The sequence below is a fragment of the Rhipicephalus microplus genome, chromosome X (assembly GCF_043290135.1).
Source record: "Rhipicephalus microplus isolate Deutch F79 chromosome X, USDA_Rmic, whole genome shotgun sequence".
NCBI classification, from domain to species: Eukaryota; Metazoa; Arthropoda; class Arachnida; order Ixodida; family Ixodidae; genus Rhipicephalus; species Rhipicephalus microplus.
This window is the reverse complement of record NC_134710.1, coordinates 262,349,292-262,368,544: the sequence shown is the minus strand read 5'-3', so window position 1 is coordinate 262,368,544 and position 19,253 is coordinate 262,349,292. Positions and strand designations below refer to the sequence as shown.

General features: G+C 48.4%; 1 pseudogene; it reads left to right on the top strand.

Moving 5' to 3' along the window:
- LOC119162243 (polyphosphoinositide phosphatase-like) overlaps window positions 1-19,253 on the top strand; it is a 51,589-nt pseudogene that overhangs the window by 22,291 nt on the left and 10,045 nt on the right.

The following is a 19,253-nucleotide window of genomic DNA, read 5'->3' as shown; positions in this document are numbered from 1 at the left end:
TACAGCGACTGAGAGAGCCACTCATTGGCAAAGTGCGCACAGCAGCCAATTGGAGAGTAGCGGCACTTCGGAGGGTTGCGGCAGAGTAACGCCATGTAGGAAATGAGACGAGAAATGGTCACTCATTTCTTTTGCCTTCTTTTTTTCTCGTCTCTTCTTCTCTCGGTTACGCGTGACTAGTCACAAGCTTAGACTACACATAAGGAGCTTCGCCACTAAAAGTGATCCTTCATACAAAATGGTGTTGTAATAGTTGTATTACTCTCGGTTGAAACGAGGAGTGGTGTGTATAGACAGGCAATTGGGAAAGTGTTGATTGATTCAGACTGGACTCCCGTGTGTATACAAACCAAACTGTGTATACTGTATGTACAAACAAAATAAATAAATACTGCTGGTAATACGCTAATCAGCTAGTTTTGCTTGGAATGTACTGCATAGAATCCCGGGAAAGCTAAGTGTGAGATTCCCACTGGAGCTGCATTGGAAGTTACACAGTACAATAACTAGGAAGCTTAACCTCACAAGATTTTGACCGAATACCAATATCGCCAACCGATGCTGCCTTGCGACTGAGATGTGTAATGGCACATTTTGTCAAACTAACAGATATCTTAGGAGATTGATATGAAATTGACGCGGTCTTGCCATATTGCAAAAATTACCAAGCAGTAGGTGGCATGTTTTGCACATGATTAAACACAACTGTGTAACTAATATGGTAGTTGGAAATTTTCAGTCATGATTGCACATTGTGCATATAACACCATGTGGCACATTGCCTCAGTGCAAGCCTCAGTCGGTGTAGACTAACGTAAAGAACCCCCATACATGAAAGCCATGTTTTCTAATTATTATCAAACTTATTATAATATTACGAAGAAATGTAAGACTTTTTTGCAGTATCACAGTACGTTAATTAAAAGCAGAAATATCCATTCTTACCAAGGTAAGCTTATTGTATGTCTCTTTCATGTGCAATATAGCATGCTACATTGTTCATCTTCACTGCGGTCAGGTTTTCAGTTTAAGATATTTGCTCATTTTATCAAGTAAAATTTTCTCCATTTTCAGTTACACTTGCCGGTTTGATGAAGAAGTTCTCATGTCTCTACCTTTTGCTGTTGAAGAAGGTTAGTTATTGCATGTTCAGCCTGCTGCTTCTGTTTTGTATTGTGACATAACAGAAGGTACAGTTGAGCCTGCTGCTTCTGTTTTGTATTGTAGCATAACAGAAGGGACAGAAATTTGTCTGGCTCCTGAAATATTTCATTGCCTTTTTTGTGAAATTTCTTGCATGTCATAATATTAAGACACGAAAGAGAGACTATAAATCTAATAGCCCTGACAGTTCGGCGAGTTGGTGTTGGTTCATAGTTATGAACGGTGCAAAAACACACAGAACATAGAAAAAGAAAACAACACAGACACGGACGCTGGAGTTGTGAGTCCGCAACCGTGTCTGTGTGGTTTTCTTTTTCTGTGTTCCATGTGTTTTTGCACTGTTCATAACTATCAATAAATCTAGTTTGACCAATCATTTCATGGAAACTTCAGTTCTGCCATCAGTCATTATTAAAAGAGAAAATCGAAGTGTCAAAGACTCATTTCAAAATTGTGCATCCAAACCTCAGCCTGAAGGGACTAGTAAAAAATGTTCCATTTAATAGAAGTTTTCATTTTCTGAAAAATGAACACTTGCTCAAAATACAAATACGAAGCTAATCATATCAAATGCCGTTGTTCCATTTACACTGCAGTTTTATAAAAATTTCTGTTTACTGAGAGTCTGCTGTATACTAATACAAAATAAATTGTATTTCTCTTTAGTGACCTCACCTTCAACTACAGTTGCCTATTGATAGATGGCATTGGCCTATTTCTATGTGCCTGGTCTATTTCATGCTGCTTGTGTTAGAGAAGTACGGCCACAGCTTGATATCCAGGGAGAAATGAAGATGTTTGCTTGGCCTAAACAGCTCATTTTTGCCGAATAATGAATGGCATAGTTTGATCATATTAACTTTTTCCTGACATATTGCACTCATTTTCTTAAACAGTGCTGAAGTACCATGGCAAGTCCCTTTTGGAAGTGATGAAACTGGAGGCCACCAACGAGAAGGTTGATGGCTTTGTAGAGCTCTACAGACCATATAAGATGTCAAGCCTCAATGACCTTTTTATGTTCAACCTGAGCCATTCTGTCAGGTAGGACATCCTTATTGATTGATATGTGGGGTTTGACGTCTCAAAACCACCATATGATAATGAGAGAGGCCGTAGTTGAGGGCTCCGGAAATTTCGACCACCTGGGGTTCTTTAATGGGCACACAAATCTGAACACACAGGCCTTCAACATTTCCGCCTTCATCAAGGGCATCCTTATTAAGCACCGTTATGTAGACATGCAGCTACTTGTGTTTGTGCTCTGAGTTATATTGTAAATTTAACTTGATAAAACAGGAATTGTCACTCAGTTTTTTAACAAGGAGACATGTCTTTGTTAGAACAATTACTGCTTTCTTCACCTTGCCAAAGTGCTGGCTCCAACATTTATCGTTTGATGGTTTTTTAACGCTTCAAAGCTGCATTTTAACACGAAAGTGTTTTGTGTCGCGGTCCACCACGGCTTCGCTGACGCACATCCGTCACGAAAGTAACATTTAAAATTATATACTAAGAGATTACAAAAAAAATAAACCAGAAGCAAAGCATTTGTCGTGCGAATAAAACTAGCAACTTTTCAATTCCCTGCGCGCAGCGCTAACCACTACGTCACGAAGCGTACATGGCTGGGTAGGTTAATGGAAAGCCACTTATATACACCATACACTGTTTGACAGTCCTCAGAACTTCGAAACTTTAGCGTGTTTTCATTATCAGTAGTGAGATAGCACAACAGGCTCGCGCTGGTTGCACTCTAAAGGATGTCGCCTCCACGAAGCACCGCATCAACGGAGCATGGTCTCTTCTGCTCGCGCGCTTATCAGACTCGTAATTCGGGGGAGGACGAAGGCCACTTCGCACGCTGCCGCGACCACATTTGCAAAAGGAGTGCCCTGTCGACACACGACGAAGGAGGAATTGTGACAGTTGTTCAGGCTTGACCTGTGCATGCTTGTGCACTGATTTTATGCGTCTTTCTTTCTGTTTGAACAGCACACTTTAAGTGTCCAGCTGTGACAGTTGTTAGTCCGCGCTTGTCCTGTGTATGCTCAATTCGTGTGCGGTTTCTGCTTTAGGTGTGCGCAGCAACTTCCGAGCTGCTTGCCGTTCTTAACATGACTTAGCGATTTGTTTCTCTTCTCACCAACTGTCGCCACTTCACGATGCTTTGTGTGATCCTGGGAGGCCGTAGCGTAAATGAGCGCTTACACGCCGCTATTGCTGCCTACATAGCCGGTGCACGCACTCTGAAGAATACCGTATTTTTACGCGTATAACCCGCCCCTGCATATAATCCACACCCCCTCTTTCAGCTCACCGAGAATGAAAAAAAAAATCCTCGCGTATTGCCCTCACATTTGATATACAGGAAAGGCTGTACAAAAGCTACTGCTCAAGCAACATAGCACATATGTAGACAGAAAAAGCTTTATTTAGCAAGCAGAATACGCTGGCTGCAAGGCCAGTCACAATTCACTCACTGTCGCTGCTCTCGCTAGAGCTATCACTTGAGCTGCAGTCCTCACTATTATGCACAAGGTCATCTTCGATTCCATTCATGTTGTTTGTGATGCAGCATTTCTTGAAACTTTTTCGCACCATCTCACCTGGAATGGCCTTCCATGCCTCGACAATCCACTTGCAGAATAGGGCAATATCAGGCCTTCGGACTCGTCCTGTCGGCGTCAAGTCGTAGCAGCCTTCGGCCATCCACTCGGCGTGATAGCGCTTGTTATGCGCTTTGAAGGGCTTGTTAAGGCTACCATCGGATACCAACTTTTTTGTTTATTGAGATATCTTAATGAAATTTTCAGGATAAACTTATAGCAAAAGCATTAGAAGAACTACAAAATTTCATCAAGTTATGTTCACTGGTTTTCAAGTTACAGCAGAATATCAGGGTAGTGCACATGGTTCTCTTATTCCAGGTCTGGAGAACTTTCAAAAGGTGCTGGAACTGTGAAATTAACTATGATGATTCCCAGATTGATACTCCAGGGGGTAACAGAGCCCTTTTTTTGAATTTCCTTGCTGAAAAGTTTTAGCAGACCATCAAACTTTGTGTTCATGATTAGGATATTATCAATCAAATTTTGATTAAATATAATAAATAACACAGACAATATATTGAAAAAATGAGCTTGTCACCCCCTCAGAAATTTATTCATGTACATAATAAAAAAGACTTATGGAAATCCAATGAGTGGTTCCAGAGATATGGCTGGAATAAGCAGCCTCACTAGCCAAAAAAGTTATTTTGAGAAAACGACGTTTGAAAGTTTTGAGCACATAGGCAGTTCTAAAATGAACCTGCAGCGTAACTGGAGGTGTCCTTTGGCACTCTCTTTCCTTGCCGCCTTTCCATCTCCTCTAGGGATTGCTTCTTAGTCTTTTTCAAGCGCAGAGAATCTTTCTCGGCTGCTCATTGAATGGCCAGGTGGCCAGGTGTTAGCCCCATTGATGAAGCTAGCTCTTGGGTGGCCCTGTAGCAGCCAGCATTGTATCTTAGCACTGCATCATGCAGTGCTGTCTCCACAGCAATCAGTGACGCATGCTGCTCTTTGGGCATGAGGGACCACAGCACAGAGTGAAAGGACTCGGATGCATTCTGCGTCTTTGCTCCCAGGCAGCGTTGCAGAAGAGAAGCCTGTGAGAGCCTCTCATAAATGGGTAGAAGTGCATCTGCAACATAGCGTGGCAGCTTGTACGAATGCTTCGGAGGTGGAACACCGGTAATCTTGCTGGCATTGTGACGACACCAGGAGTCTGCACCCTCTGGGCACAAGTCGTGGTGCGGCTCCTCATCCGTCGACGTCACATGGTGGTACGATGCCATCACTGCCCACCGCATTGCAGCCACATCATCGGAATTGTTCCGTAGGGCCCAGCCATAATAATCTGTCAACTTGTCGATGAGGGCCTTTGTCAGCCTGCCCTTCCCTCCCAAAGCCTTGTCACTTTTCTGCACAAGGCTACGAAGTGCAGTCCCCATCCTCTTCTGAACGTGGTTCAGGCATTCCTCTTTTGAAATGGGGACCAGTCCATAAACATTTTCTTGTACAAGGGCAGAGAAGGTGGCACTATCTCCATCAGACACGAGCGTTGTGTAACGGAGGTTGTGCTTCGACAGTGAGCGTGAAAAGAGAATGATAGCTGCCTCAACCTCCATTCTCCCTGATTTAGAGTCGGTGTTTTTCTGGCACACATGATTCTCCAGCCAGCATGCATAGTCTGCGTCTCCAGGCTTTGGCCCTACTTGGCAACCAAGGCACTGATTAGACAGAACAACGGCGTCCAAGATAAGGCCCGTATGGTATTCGATAATTGCCCCGACTCCAATATGGGATGTGTGCCCACGCTTGTGCCATGTTCTATCATAACAAACTGTTATATCCCTGGTGAAATATTGATCCATTTCTTTGTAAGTGGCTTTTACAGCAGAAGCAGATTCTGCATAGAAATTTTCTATGCATTGTGTCTGCGGTTCCCTGAATTTCTTCAGGTGCTTCTGAAAGGTCTTGTGATGGAGGTCACGATGGGACACGTTCATCGCTGCCCAAAAGTCGTTGAGAGCTGTTTGTCCCTTGCCTATTTGTTTTGTTGCCATAATGGCTCTTACATTCACATCAAAGGCCTTTGTGTCATCCTGACGAGATGAACTCCATGAGCTTGAAACTACTCCACAATGCAAGCATACTAGCTCAAGCTTTGCAGCAAGTCCAAGTTGGGTGCCTCCTCGTACCTTCACCCCAATCGCGATGCACCGGTGGCACGGGGTCCGAGATAGCAGGTTGTCTAGGGCATCCATTTGCACAAGGAAAAATTTTTCGCCTTCACTTGTAGCGGTGGCAGCTTCATGATCGCGCTCCATTGCCTGAAATTTCCACTCCGTCGCTGGCATAGCGCCAAGTTCTCTTTGCACAGCAGCGCGTTGTTGATCCGCCGCCTCTTTCTCCTCGCACGTCAGGAAACTTGTTCGCAAATGTACAGTTGACGACGCGATCGCACTCGAGGCCGATGAAAGAGAAGATGCGGAAGCCACTGTCGATGAGCACGAGACACCAGGCGCACTTGTAACGACAAATTCTTGCACCGGCGGAGCAGGAGTCCCGTTGCTAGGCGCGTCGATGCGACCACTCTCTTGCGTAGATGAAGCAGAAGCTGCCCCACAGGTACCGTCGGCGCGATCACCGTCGGCGCACGTGCGAGCGGAGAGCCTCGCCGCGCGGACAAGCTTCATAGCTCGCTTCCTTGCACCGAACGATTGTAGCGTCTTCTTTTTCGTTGGGTGCATCGTGAGCGAACACAACAACGGTCTCGTATAGACGGTTGAAAATCGTCTCGTAAAGACGGTTGAAAATCGTTTCGAAGACAGTTGAAACGTGGAGAGTATGCGAACGGCTGCAACGATACACGGAAGCGAGCGGAACACAAAGACGCCGGACGGAGGAGCAGCAGACGAGCGGCCGCATCGGCCGCATTATGCGCAAGAGCGCTATGTCATCGCGCGCAGCAGCCAATGGCAGTCGCGGGCTCCCCTGCGTCCTTGGGGAGCGCGCGCTTCGCCCAATCCCAGCTGCGCGCCTCAGCCGCGGGAAACTTGAAAGCTCTCGCGAGCCCTCCAATCATGAGCGGCTTGCTCCTCTCCTGCGCTGCCGCCGGCGACGCAGGTGGCGGGGAAAGAGCAAGAATTCACAAACAAAACAACACCAAAATGGCGGCGCTCCGTCGAGCGGTCGAGAAACTGCGATCACGCCAAGTTGGGGTATTTTGAGCGCTCGCGCGCCGCTCGAGGGCCGCCGCGGCATGTTCTAAACTTTATTTCAAATGGTTTCGCGACGAATTAGACGTTCATATTTACAGAAAAGGTAGTTTATGACACATACTCCCCGAATATGTGGTTTGCCAAAAATCGACTTTTGCGCGATTTTTCGGTTTTCAAAGGCCGCATCCCCCCTTAAGCGACACATCTAGAGGCTGCAACATTGACGTCATTCCACCGGGTATAACAACTAAGTCGGTGCCGTTGCGTGAAAGGCGGTCCTTCACTTCCTCAGTTGTGTGGCCGCGGAACGAGTCAAGAACGAGCATGGACCTCTTTGCGAGCATCGCACCGGGCCTCTTCTCCCATACCGTCTTGATCCAGTCTACGAACGAGTCACTGTTCATCCATGCGTTCTCGTGTGCGGGCACCACCACACTGGCAGGCAAATGAACCTCTGGTAGAGTTTTCCTTTTCAAGATGACGTACGGTCGCAGTTGCGTACGGTCGCAGATACGTAATTGTGCTGCTTTCGCAGGCCAATTACATATCTCTGGTACTTGAGCAGCTTCTCCTCATAAGAAGCCGGCAAGCGTTGACATATTGTAGTCCGCCGTCTGATTGAGAGCCCTTGCCGCTTCATGAAGCGGTGCAGCCATCAGCGGCTCGCACGGAACTCGTGAGGTAGGCCTAGCTCCCTCGAAAGTCACCACGCTTCCACTTGGACCATCTCGGTCGATATGGCGTGACCCCTGCTTCTCACATCTTCGATGAAATTTACTAGCTCCGCCTCCAGCTCTTGGTAGGCACCGGTCTTGGGGCCGCGAAATGACCTACGGTCGCGGTGCGCGGCTTGTAGGCTCTCTTTCTTCTTTCTCCACAGTCGCATGCAGGACTCGTCCACATCGTGCCGTCTTCCCGCTTCGCGATTTCCAAATCCTCGGTGACGGCGATGATCTTAAGCTTTTGCTGTGCCGTGAAGGCCTGCCGCCGTACGCTACTCATGGTGACAGAACAGATCGACTTAGGCTTGGTGAACGGGTCGAGATGTGGAGAACTAGCGGTATCAGCGAGGTAAAGAGCGCTCACACTCGGCGACAACTTGACAGCACTACCCCTTCTAGTACACTGTATCAGCACCCTGGAAACAACAGAACTGAAATGCATGCCTGCTACCGCGTTAAAAAGTAGTACATTAATTTACTGATAATATCTCTATAGGCACTATAACATCTCATTTGCCTTGCTGAAATAAATACTGCTTTGTTTATTATGGAACTTACTTTATTTATTATGGTACTTTCTTAAACAGCACCATCTTTTCGGCAAGCCCTTTCCAAAAGCAAACGTGGCGTCCGTGATGTAGGGACATGTGGAGGGTCACCGAGCGGCCGTGAATCTCCAAAAAATATACTTGTGGTGTGACAATGAGATTTTACACTGAACAATCGAATTGTCTCTCCCCAAATGTTTTTCTAAACGCTTCAAGGATGCAAGCAAGCGAAACCGAAATCAGCCGCAAGCTGCCGTGCTACTTGCGGAGCAACACGAATTTGCGAAAACCGCCTCCGTAGCCTTCGCTACACTGTTAAGGGGCTTCACAGCACAACACGCATTGCTGTGAAGCAGCACTATAGGAAAAACCCCGCGTATTATCCGCACCTTCACTTTGCCACTGAAATTTTTGGGTTTTTGGTGCGGGTTATACGCGCGAAAATACGGTATCGAGCTCCTTCATTGGGCTGACTTGTACAGTCGACTTCCGATAATTCGAAGTCGCTTAATTGGAATTATCAGTTAATTGGAAGTGGAGTGGGGGTCCCATCAGTTTTGCATGCAGTTCAACAGGAAGAAATTCTCGGTAATATGAAGCTAGAAGTCTGAAATTTCGGTCAAGGGGGGCGTGAGTTCTAAAATTTTTTTTTTAATTTTTTGCTCAATCTTAACCAAACTTCACTATCTAAGCTAGTTTTTCATGCTGATTTCAAGACTCTAATTTGTTTCTTAATATTTCAAGTGGTTTAGAATATATGAAGGCCTGACTCTTAATTAATTGTGTACTTCTTACGGGACTTCTTGGCAATTTATTCTTGCTAAATCCAAAAAGTGAATGCATAATCCCAATGCTGGAGTCTTGCTGTAGGGGGTGATGCTATCTTTATCCATTTGAAGGCATTTTATAAGCAAGAAAACAGACGAACACTTATGGTCAATATACTACAATAAATTTTTCTCACTAAAACCTTCAATGGTAATTTTTGAAGTGATGCTAGAGAAATAGAAATAGTATCACCCCCTAGATCATGTCAAGACGAATAAAATGATACCAACTTTGTCGCATTCACTCAAGTTTAACATAGGAAAAACCCCCGTAAAGCCGAGTGCAATGTGCAAAAACATCGAACTGAGAAAAATGCGTTTGAAGTTTCTAGCAACTTTAACTTTTGCTAAAGTGAAGCTACAGCAATATTAATGACATGATTCTGTAGCTCTATATTATAGGATAAATGGACATGCTAAATTTCACTGTACCCACCCAGAATACTACTCACAGCTTGTTCTAGAACTATAAAATAGTCATTGACTCAGCATGAGAATTATTTTTTTTTACTTTGTGGTCGTTTCAGTGCCTTGAAGGAACACAAAAAAATCAAGTAATAATGCTGTCCTTGGACAGACAGTAGATTTACGCAATGTTTAGGTATAAAACCAAGAATATTTATTTTTGCAAAATTTCTCACTATTTGCCATCATGACTGTTTACAGCAGACCGTGGCTGTAAGCAGAGTCCCCTGCTGGCTTGTGACGCTTTGAAAGTCTTTCCTTTATTGAACTGCTGTCGAGATGCTCTCTTTGCGATTTTTGCAGCCTGCCCTTGTCTTTCTCAAGGCTGCGACGCACCAAGTTATTGCCAGTGCTGTAGCCCAGCTTCTCGGCAATTTCCACGTTGCTCTTGGATATGCCTTGGTTGAAGCGGCTGATGGCTTCGACAACTGCCCTTTCAATGCTCTGCAAGAATGCATGCTGAGTTTTGGGGGCGTGCTGCCAAATCATAGTGTGCAGGCTCTCACTTGAGTTCTGGGTGATCCCATCGCTGCACCTTTCCAAGAGGGCATTGTCGCTCAGCTGCCTAAACACAGGCTCCAATGCCTCAGTTACGAAATCAGGCAGGCTGTCCTTGCGTAGTGGTGGCTTCTCATTTTTCGCAAGAGCTCTCTGAAATTCGCACCAGGATTCAGGGCCTTTAGGGCAAAGGTCATGCTTTGGTGCCTCGTCAGTTAAAGACATGTGGTTGAAAGTTGCTAAAACACCCTTCTGCATACCTGGAACATCGTTCCTGTGGCTTCTCAATGCGTAGCCATAGTATGAGGTGATCTTCTTTATCTTTTGTTGCGTAAGTCTGCCCTTTCCACCAAGTGAGCCACTTTGAGCTTTTTTTTACTCTACAAGGGTACGAAAGGCAGCTCCCATACGCTTGTGTACATGATTTATGCAGTCCTTTTTGGCCACCTTTATGAAGCCGTACACCTCTTTTTCTGTGAGTGCATGGAATGTCCTGCTGTCGCCGTCCGACAGCATTGTCGTATAACGAAGCTTGTGCTTTTCAAGTGACTGCTCAAACAAGCGTAGTGCTGCCTCCACTTCCATCTGGCCAGCATTACAATCAACATTCTTCTGGCACAAAGGGGCATGCTGAATGAGCCAGGCAGAATGTCCTGCTTCTCCTTCCTTGGGTCCTGTGGTGCAAGCCAGGCAAAAGTTCGATAGCACGATATGGTCTATCACGAGGCCACTATACACTTCAACAATGCAGCCAACACATATATGCAAGCTATGTCCACGCGTAAGCCAGGTGCCGTCATAAATGACGTCGACGTTTCCGGGCGTGTTGCCGAACTCCGCATAGAGCTCCTCGATGCGAGCAACGCTCGCCACTTCGCATTCGGCAGCAGTTGCACAGCAGGCTTCTAGCATTATATTGTCACGTCGCTCCAGGGGGTGTCGACAAGGTTTATTGATGTCCGAGCAACAGGGCTCCAACCAAGCGCGTCGGTTGGGCTTGTTTACCAGAGCGGGGGTCCACGCGCACTTCTTTCTTCTCTGTGGTGTGTGCCTTCACCTTGGCATATGACCCACTACTAGAAGTAGGTGGCAATATTCCTCCTCAACAAAAAAAAAGAAAGAGCATCGTCCCGAAACCAAAACAAAGTAGGCTAAACAATGAAAAAGGGCACCAATGATCAAATGTTAGACGCGATAAGTTCACCAATGATGAGGCAATTGTCAGAGCACAAATAAAAAAAAACACAGAAAAAGTGGTCTTTTAGGAACACGCAAAATAGGGCTTCATGCGCACCGCGAGAACTATGTCAGAGGTCGGTTGTTTTCGTTGTGCCCATCGTGACGACGTAGCATCCGGAACCACTTCGTAGTTTACGTCGCTCACGCGGCGTATTACTTTATACGGACCGAAGTATCTGCTGAGCAACTTTTCGGAGAGGCCACGGCGTCAAACAGGGGTCCAAACTCAAACTTGGTCTCCCGGACTGTAAGATACGTCATTGTGACGCATATTGTAACGTCGTGCATCGACCTGTTGCTGCTGACCAATGTGTAGCCGGGCGAGCTGGCGCGTTTCCTCGACACGCTCTGCAAATTCTTCTGCGTCAGTTGTTAATCGATCAGCGCCTTCATAAGGAAGCATCGCATCCAGCATCGTCTGAACTTCGCGGCCGTAGAGAAGGCGAAACGGTGTAAATCGGGTTGTTTCTTGAACGGCGGTGTTATAAGCGAACGTCACATAAGGCAAAATGCGATCCCATGTTTTGTGTTGGACGTCGATGTACATGGAGATCATGTTTGTGACTGTCTTATTTAGTCGCTCGGTTAAGCCGTTGCTCTGCGGATGATAAGCAGTCGTCGTTCGATGCCTAGTGTTACTTAGCCGAAAAACTTCATCAATAAGCTGTGCAGTGAACGCTGTTCCTCTGTCGGTTATCACTGTAGATGGAGCACCGTGGCGCAGAACAATGTGGCACATGAAGAACTGTGCTACCTCAGAAGCCGTGGTTCGTGGTATCGCCTGTGTCTCAGCATAGCGGGTCAAATAGTCAGTTGCAACAATGACCCATTTGTTGCCGTCGGACGATAAAGGAAATGGGCCGGAAATGTCCATGCCGACTTGGTCAAATGGCTTGTGGGGTGGATCAATTGGCTGAAGTAATCCAGCCGGCTTGCTTGGTGGCGACTTTCGACGCTGGCATTCACGACAGCTTTTAACGTACTGCTTCACGCTTGCCGAAAGTCCGGGCCAGTAGTACGCCTCACTTACTCTGGCGAGCGTTCGCGAGTAACCTAGATGACCAGATGTGGGCTCGTCATGGCACGCGGAGAGGACTTCGTCCCGCATGTCCTTCGGAACGACGAGGAGGTAAGCGCAGCTAATAGAACGGGCGTTTTTTTTTGTACAGGACATTACCTCGGAGGCAGAAAGACATCATGACACGAAATAGATGGCGAGGTATAACGGCGCTATGACCCTCCAGATAGTCGATGAGCGGTCGAATCTCTTCATCCTCTCGCTGGCGTCTGCTCAAGTCAGATGAGCTAAGGGCGCCCAGGAAACCGTCATCGTCGTCTTCTTCTTGATTGACTAAAGGTATGGGTGCACGCGACAGCGTATCAGCGTCTTCATGCTTCCGTCCAGACTTATATACGATGGTAACATCAAATTCCTGTAGACGCAAGCTCCATCGGGCCAGTCGTCCAGAGGGATCACGAATGTTTACCAACCAGCAGAGGGCATGGTGGTCCGTCACCACTTTAAATGGACGACCATAGAGGTACGGGCGAAACTTGGTGATCGCCCACACTACTGCGAGACACTCTTTCTCTGTGGTCGTGTAATTCACCTCGGTACGGGACAGTGAGCGGCTGGCATAGGCAATGACTCGTTCTTTGCCGTGTTGATGTTGGACGAGCACTGCGCCGAGGCCGATGTTACTGGCGTCAGTGTGCACCTCTGTGTCAGCATCATCGTCAAAATGCGCAAGAACAGGGGCTGACTGCATCCGCTGTCGTAGCTCGGCAAAAGCAGCCTGTTGTTCGGTAGCCCATACAAACGGTGTGTCGTCGCGTGTAAGGCGAGTCAAGGGTTCCGCTATCTTCGAAAACCCTTTAATAAATCGTCGATAGTAGGCGGACAAGCCCAGAAAGCGCCGAACAGTCTTTTTGTCTGTAGGATGCGGAAACGTGGCTACAGCGGCAAGTTTGTCGGGGTCGGGTCGGACTCCTTTCGCGTTGACTACATGGCCAAGGAATTTGAGCTCTTCATAACCAAAGTGACACTTCTGCGGTTTGAGTGTAAGATCTGCTGATTGAATAGCCTGTAGCACACTCCTGAGGCGATGAAGATGTTGCTGGAAGGTTTCAGAAAAAACGACATCATCATCAAGGTATACGAGGCAAGTTTGCCACTTCAGACCAGTAAGCACAGTGTCCATCATTCGCTGGAAGGTTGCGGGCGCTGAGCACAAACCAAAAGGAAGGACACGAAATTCATACAGGCCATCAGGGATAACAAAGGCCGTTTTCTCGCGATCTCGCTCGTCAACCTCGATCTGCCAGTACCCGCTTTTTAAATCCAAAGAGGAAAAATAGTGGGCGCGGCGTAATCTGTCTAACGAGTCGTCGATGCGTGGCAGCGGGTACACGTCCTTTTTAGTCACGCTGTTCAGCTTCCGGTAATCGACGCAAAAACGTAGCGTTCCGTCTTTCTTCTTGACCAGGACGACCGGAGAGGACCACGCACTGTTGGAAGGCTCAATGATGCCGTCGTCAAGCATTTCTCGAACTTGCGTACGAATGGCTTCTCGTTCCTTCGCTGACACACGGTAAGGCTGTTGGTGTACTGGGCGGGCGTCTTCGTAAGTGATGATTCTGTGCCTAGTGATCGAAGTCTGGCGCACCTTAGAGGAAGTAGCGAAGCATGACTTGAATTCAAGCAAGAGTTTTCGCAGTGCTGTCTGGTTTTCTGGTGTGAGGTTAGAATTAATATCTATATTGTTTAGAGACGTATCGGCGGCCTCCACGGCGTCCGACGAGAAGCAGATGGGAACGGTACCTAATTCATCTGCAAAGGCTAACGAAGTGCCACGGAAAAGGTGTCGGTGTTCGTTACTGCAATTTGTAACGAGCAGTTGAGATCGGCCATCACGTAGCTGTATGATACTCCTAGCCACACAAACACCTTGAGTCAGCAGGTGTTCAAAATTACTTTCTGCAATCGCTTCACCATTTCGCAATCCACAGCATGTGACGTCGACAATAACACTGGCTCTTGGAGGAAGCGTTATACTTTCAGCAGAAACACGAAGAATGTCGGCACGTTGTTGGTCGTCCTGCTTGTCGATCCCTCGGTCGGCTGAGAAGGTGATGCGATTCTCTTGAAGGTCAATGACGGCTCCATACTCCTGCAGGAAGTCAACACCAAGAATAACGTCGCGTGAACATTCACGGAGCACAAGGAAACTTGCTACAAAAGTATAACCGCAGACCCGAACTCTACTCGTGCAGGTTCCAAGCGGAGAGACGGTGTGGCCACCAGCCGTTCGAATCGCAGAGCCATGCCAGGGCGTGATTACCTTCTTAAGTAGTCTGGTCATTTTCCCGCTTAGTATAGAATAGTCAGCCCCGGTATCAACTAAAGCACCTACTGCATAGCCGTCTATCAGCACCGGTATATCCAGAGAAAGCCGCACATATCGCTCAGTCGAATCCACACCCTTTACTGTTAGCGTCGATCGGAGGTCTTCAGCACGTCGACTGCCAGCGACCTCGCCTCCAAGGGTCGCTTGCGTTAGTTTTCCCGGCGGGGACTGGGGGACCGTGCGCCAACCTGGCGCTGTGGCGAAGATGAAAAGCGCTTCGGCGACGGTGAGCGTGGCTGCCGTCCAGAAGGCGGTGGCATGCGCTGTTGAGCCAGGTAATCCTCAATGTCCCGGGGTCGCTGGCCATACCGAGGAGGCGCTGAATATACTGAAAAGCCGCGCAGCCCGAGGCGCCGGTATGGATACTGGCGGTACAAATGGTCCGCTTCACCGCAGTGGAAGCACAAAGGTCGGCGATCAGGAGTGCGCCAAACATCAGATTTCCGAGGCGAAGCACGTCTGTCGTCAAGGTAGTGTGCTGGTTGTTCCGCAAGATGCACAGGGTTGGCGTAAACGAGGGGTGGGGGCGTGCGTGTGTTCTCGTAGTACCGTAGAGGCTGCGCCGACTGAAGTGAAACTGTAGGAGGTGCCTGAACAAACAGCGGGGAAGAGGAAGCTGGGCGCTTCAAGGCTTCCGCATAAGTCGCACGGTAGTAGTCAGCCGGGGTGGGTGTGGCGTTATCCAGACTCACAGGGTCACGCAAGGCATGATGCGGCTCGTCCTTGACAATACTTGCAATAGAACTCACCGTAGGTAGTGGTGGTGTGGCAGCCTTTTGCAGCTCCTCACGTACTATAGAGTGGATAAGGTCGCGCAGACACTCGGTGTTGCTCCCAAATGTCGTCAGAACTTGAGCAGTGGACGTGTTCACTTGCCGCTCATACAGGGTGGATCGATGCTGAAGCATCTTTTCCATCGTGACGGCTTCAGACAAAAACTCGGCGACCGTGTTCGGAGGGCTCCGTACAAGGCCAGCGAAAAGCTGCTCCTTAACTCCCCGCATCAGGTGACGCAACTTCTTCTCTTCTGTCATACTTGGATCAGCCCGTCGGAACAGACGCGTCATATCTTCCACATAGGTCATGACAGTTTCGTTGGGCATCTGGATGCGGGCCTGGATCGCTCGCTCCGCTCGTTCGTGGCGATCAGCACTTCTGTAAGTGTCCAACAGCCGGCGGCGGAATTCGGGCCACGATGTCATCTGTTCCTCGTGATTCATGTACCAGGTACGTGCTCCATCCTCCAAATAGAAGTAAACACGCCGTAGTTTGGCCGCGTCGTTCCAGTCGTTCAAAGCAGCCACGCGTTCGAAGTCGACCAACCAGTCTTCGACGTCTTCGAGCTCGGTGCCATGAAACGGTGTCGGAACCTGTGGAGTTTCGAGGGTGTACCGAGTCACCGGGGGGTTTCCCGTACCTGTTAGAGTGGTTTGAATGGACGTGCTCATCATACTTGTGTGAACTGTAGGGTCAGCTTCGGGTGGCAATCCCCTGATCCTGCGGCTTGTCCGATGAACGGTAGTGTGGACTCGCACTAGGCTTGTGGTGCCGCTTCCAGGAGGGGTCTGAAACATCTGTGAGGGGCTACCCCGCACCTCCACCAATTGTCACGTCGCTCCAGGGGGTGTCGACAAGGTTTATTGATGTCAGAGCAACAGGGCTCTAACCAAGCGCGTCGATTGGGCTTGTTTGCCAGAGCGGGGGTCCACGCGCACTTCTTTCTTCTCTGTGGTGCGTGCCTTCACCTTGGCATACGACCCACTACTAGAAGTAAGTGGCAATATTCATGTGGCTTTGGTAACTCTTGTGGTGAAGCCCTCGATGCGAAATATTCATCCCAGCGAAGAAGTCCGACATAGCCGTTGCCCCCTTGCCGATACTGTTGATGGCCTTCATGGCACGCATATTAACTTAAAACGGCCTTATTTTGCGTCGGTCTCGTCGGCTATACGTGGGGACGAAAAATGCTCTTCGCGAAAGTCACAACTGCCGCACGTGACTATGAGCTTTAAACACAGCCCGTACTCTTTCTTGGCCTTTGAAATAGTGACGCTTCTTTCACCGCATTTTGGGCACGCGACAAGTCCAAATAACGAGCGTATTGCCGCCAGATCAACAATAATAAATTCTGTCCCGTTTTCTTTGCCACCATCCTCCAGATCAATATCTAGTAACTCGAACTTACGTTCCATCGCGCACTGCGATGCGAGTGATGCCTTCAAGCCCGCTGCATTTCTTGCGCACTCAGCAAACTCGTCCGCTGAATAAAACGCCGTCTCAATGCGGTCTAGAATGCTGCTGGAAGTGCAAGATGACGATCTGACGACGACACAATCCGATGAAGTGCTGCTGCAAGGCGCAGGAGAGTGCACCACTTCAGACACAAGCGGCCGCGGCTGCACGCCGTCATTGGAATGCGCCGCTTCGGCGACATCGGGCGAAATCGGCTGCAAGTTGTCGGCTGCTTTCTTCTGGCGGGATTTCTACGGGCGCCTCCGTTCCTTGCCGTACGCTTGGCGCGTCTTCTTCTTTAGGCGAGCGTCTCCAATCATGCCGGCAAAAGACGGAAAGTCGGTGTGTCGGTCGCGTAGCACAAGCAGGCACGTGCGAGAAGCAGATGAACAACGTGCGCGAAAGGGAACCGGCGGCCGATGAACAATATACAAAAAAAATCGCGGGCAACTTTGGCCGCATCAGCCAATGGAAAGTGAGGAACAGGGGGCTCGCCTAGTGCGCGCGCGCTCCGGCTAATCAGCGGCCTGGAAGGGGGGCTCCGGAAAAGGGGCAAGGGCAGCCGTTCTGTTTAAGTGACGCCATTTTGAAGGGTGGCAAAATGCGCACAAAAGAATCAGCTTCAAAACAAGCCCAAGATGGCGGCGATCGGCCGACTGCCTCGCCGGTGGCGCGCGCGGGAAGTTTGAGCGAATTTAATCTGCCGTGGGTTGTTTTGCGGCTACCGTGGCGACTTCATAATCAATTTTAATCCATTTACTAATTGAATTCAGTGTTCACAATTTGAGGACACGTGCTTATAGGTCTAAAAATTTCAAATATCGCATTTTCTCAAAATCGACATTTTGGCCATTTTTCACCATTCTAAGACCCGCGTCCCCCCTAATTCGAATTTATTTTCAATCGAATTCCCGGAGGAAATCGTAATGTTTGTTAAATTTTCTATTTTCGAAGTGCTAAACAACAATGCGTGTCCGACCGGCACCCAAGGGCATCGCAGTTGACCACAGCGCCGCAGCTCAAAGCGTCAGCTGATGGCATCGCAGTTGCATGCAGCGCCCCAGATCAAGAAGCGTCTGCTTCGGCGGTTCCGGTTCCGGGCCTCATTGTTGATCTCGTTACGGTCGTGTGCGGACTCAGCGTTTCCATGTGCGACAAAAATCCACGTGCATTTACTATGGCAACTCGCGAGCCTTATCAGACGCTTGACATGGCGATGAAAGTCAAAGTTTTGAAAGAAGTTGAACAAGGAGCAACCGCCAAGCAAGATATTGCGCAGAAATACGGCATCAAGCCTAGTACCCTGTCTAACATTCTGAAGAGCAAGCGCTCGGTTCGCATTCGAAAATGACCAGTTCAAGATGTCTCGCAAGAGAATGCGCACCGGCGCCCACCCGGAGTTAGAGCAAGCGCTGCTCATCTGGATTCGGGAGGCTCGAAGCAACAGACTTCCTCTCAGCGGTGATATCGTTACAGCGAAAGCGTCATCGCTTGTGATTATGCTAGGAATCGAGAACTTTGCTTCGTCCGATGGGTGGCTCACACGGTTCAAGCAGCGCCAGGATATGGTGTTTAAAAGCGTTAACGGGGAAAAGGCTGCCATCAACGCTGAAACATGTGATACGTGGAGGGAAAATCAGCTTTGTAAATACTTGGGAGTATATCGGCCGGAAGATATCTTCAGTGCCAACGAGACAGCACTTTTTTACAGAATGTTGCCCGAGAAAACGCTGACCTTTAAGGACGATGACTGTGCTGGAGGGAAGCGTAGCAAAGAAGAGTGTCGGTGCTGATAGCGGCGAACATGACAAGCACTGAGCGATGTCGCCTGCTTGTGATAGGCAAAGCTGCTAATCCTAGATGTTTCAAGGGCGTGAAAACGCTGCCAGTCGACTACGCGTCTAACAGGAAAGCGTGGATGACCGCAGACCTATTCAAGGATTGGCTGACAAAATTGGATCGCAAGTTCGCGTTATCTAAATGCAATGTATTGCTCCTTGTGGACCAATGCAGTGCACACATGAATGTGCCGCCCTTGAGTGCAATACGTGTCGCCTACCTTCCAGCGAACACTACATCGGTGTTACAACCACTAGACCAGGGGATCATCAAAAACGTGAAAGTACTGTACATGAAGCATCTTCTTGAGCGGTTGCTTTTGTGTATGGACAGTGCAAGTCAGTATGAGGTGAGCTTTATCAGTGCTATTCATATGCTGGCGCGAGCATGGGATGAAACCATTACGAACTGCTTTAGGGCGTGCGGCTTCATTCCAAGTGGTGCAGATGATGATGCGTCTTGTACAGTGGGGGAAGAAGACACAAGTGAGCTTGACGTTGATGGTCTCCTGCCAGCTCTCGGCAACGTCCCTTTCAAGGATTACA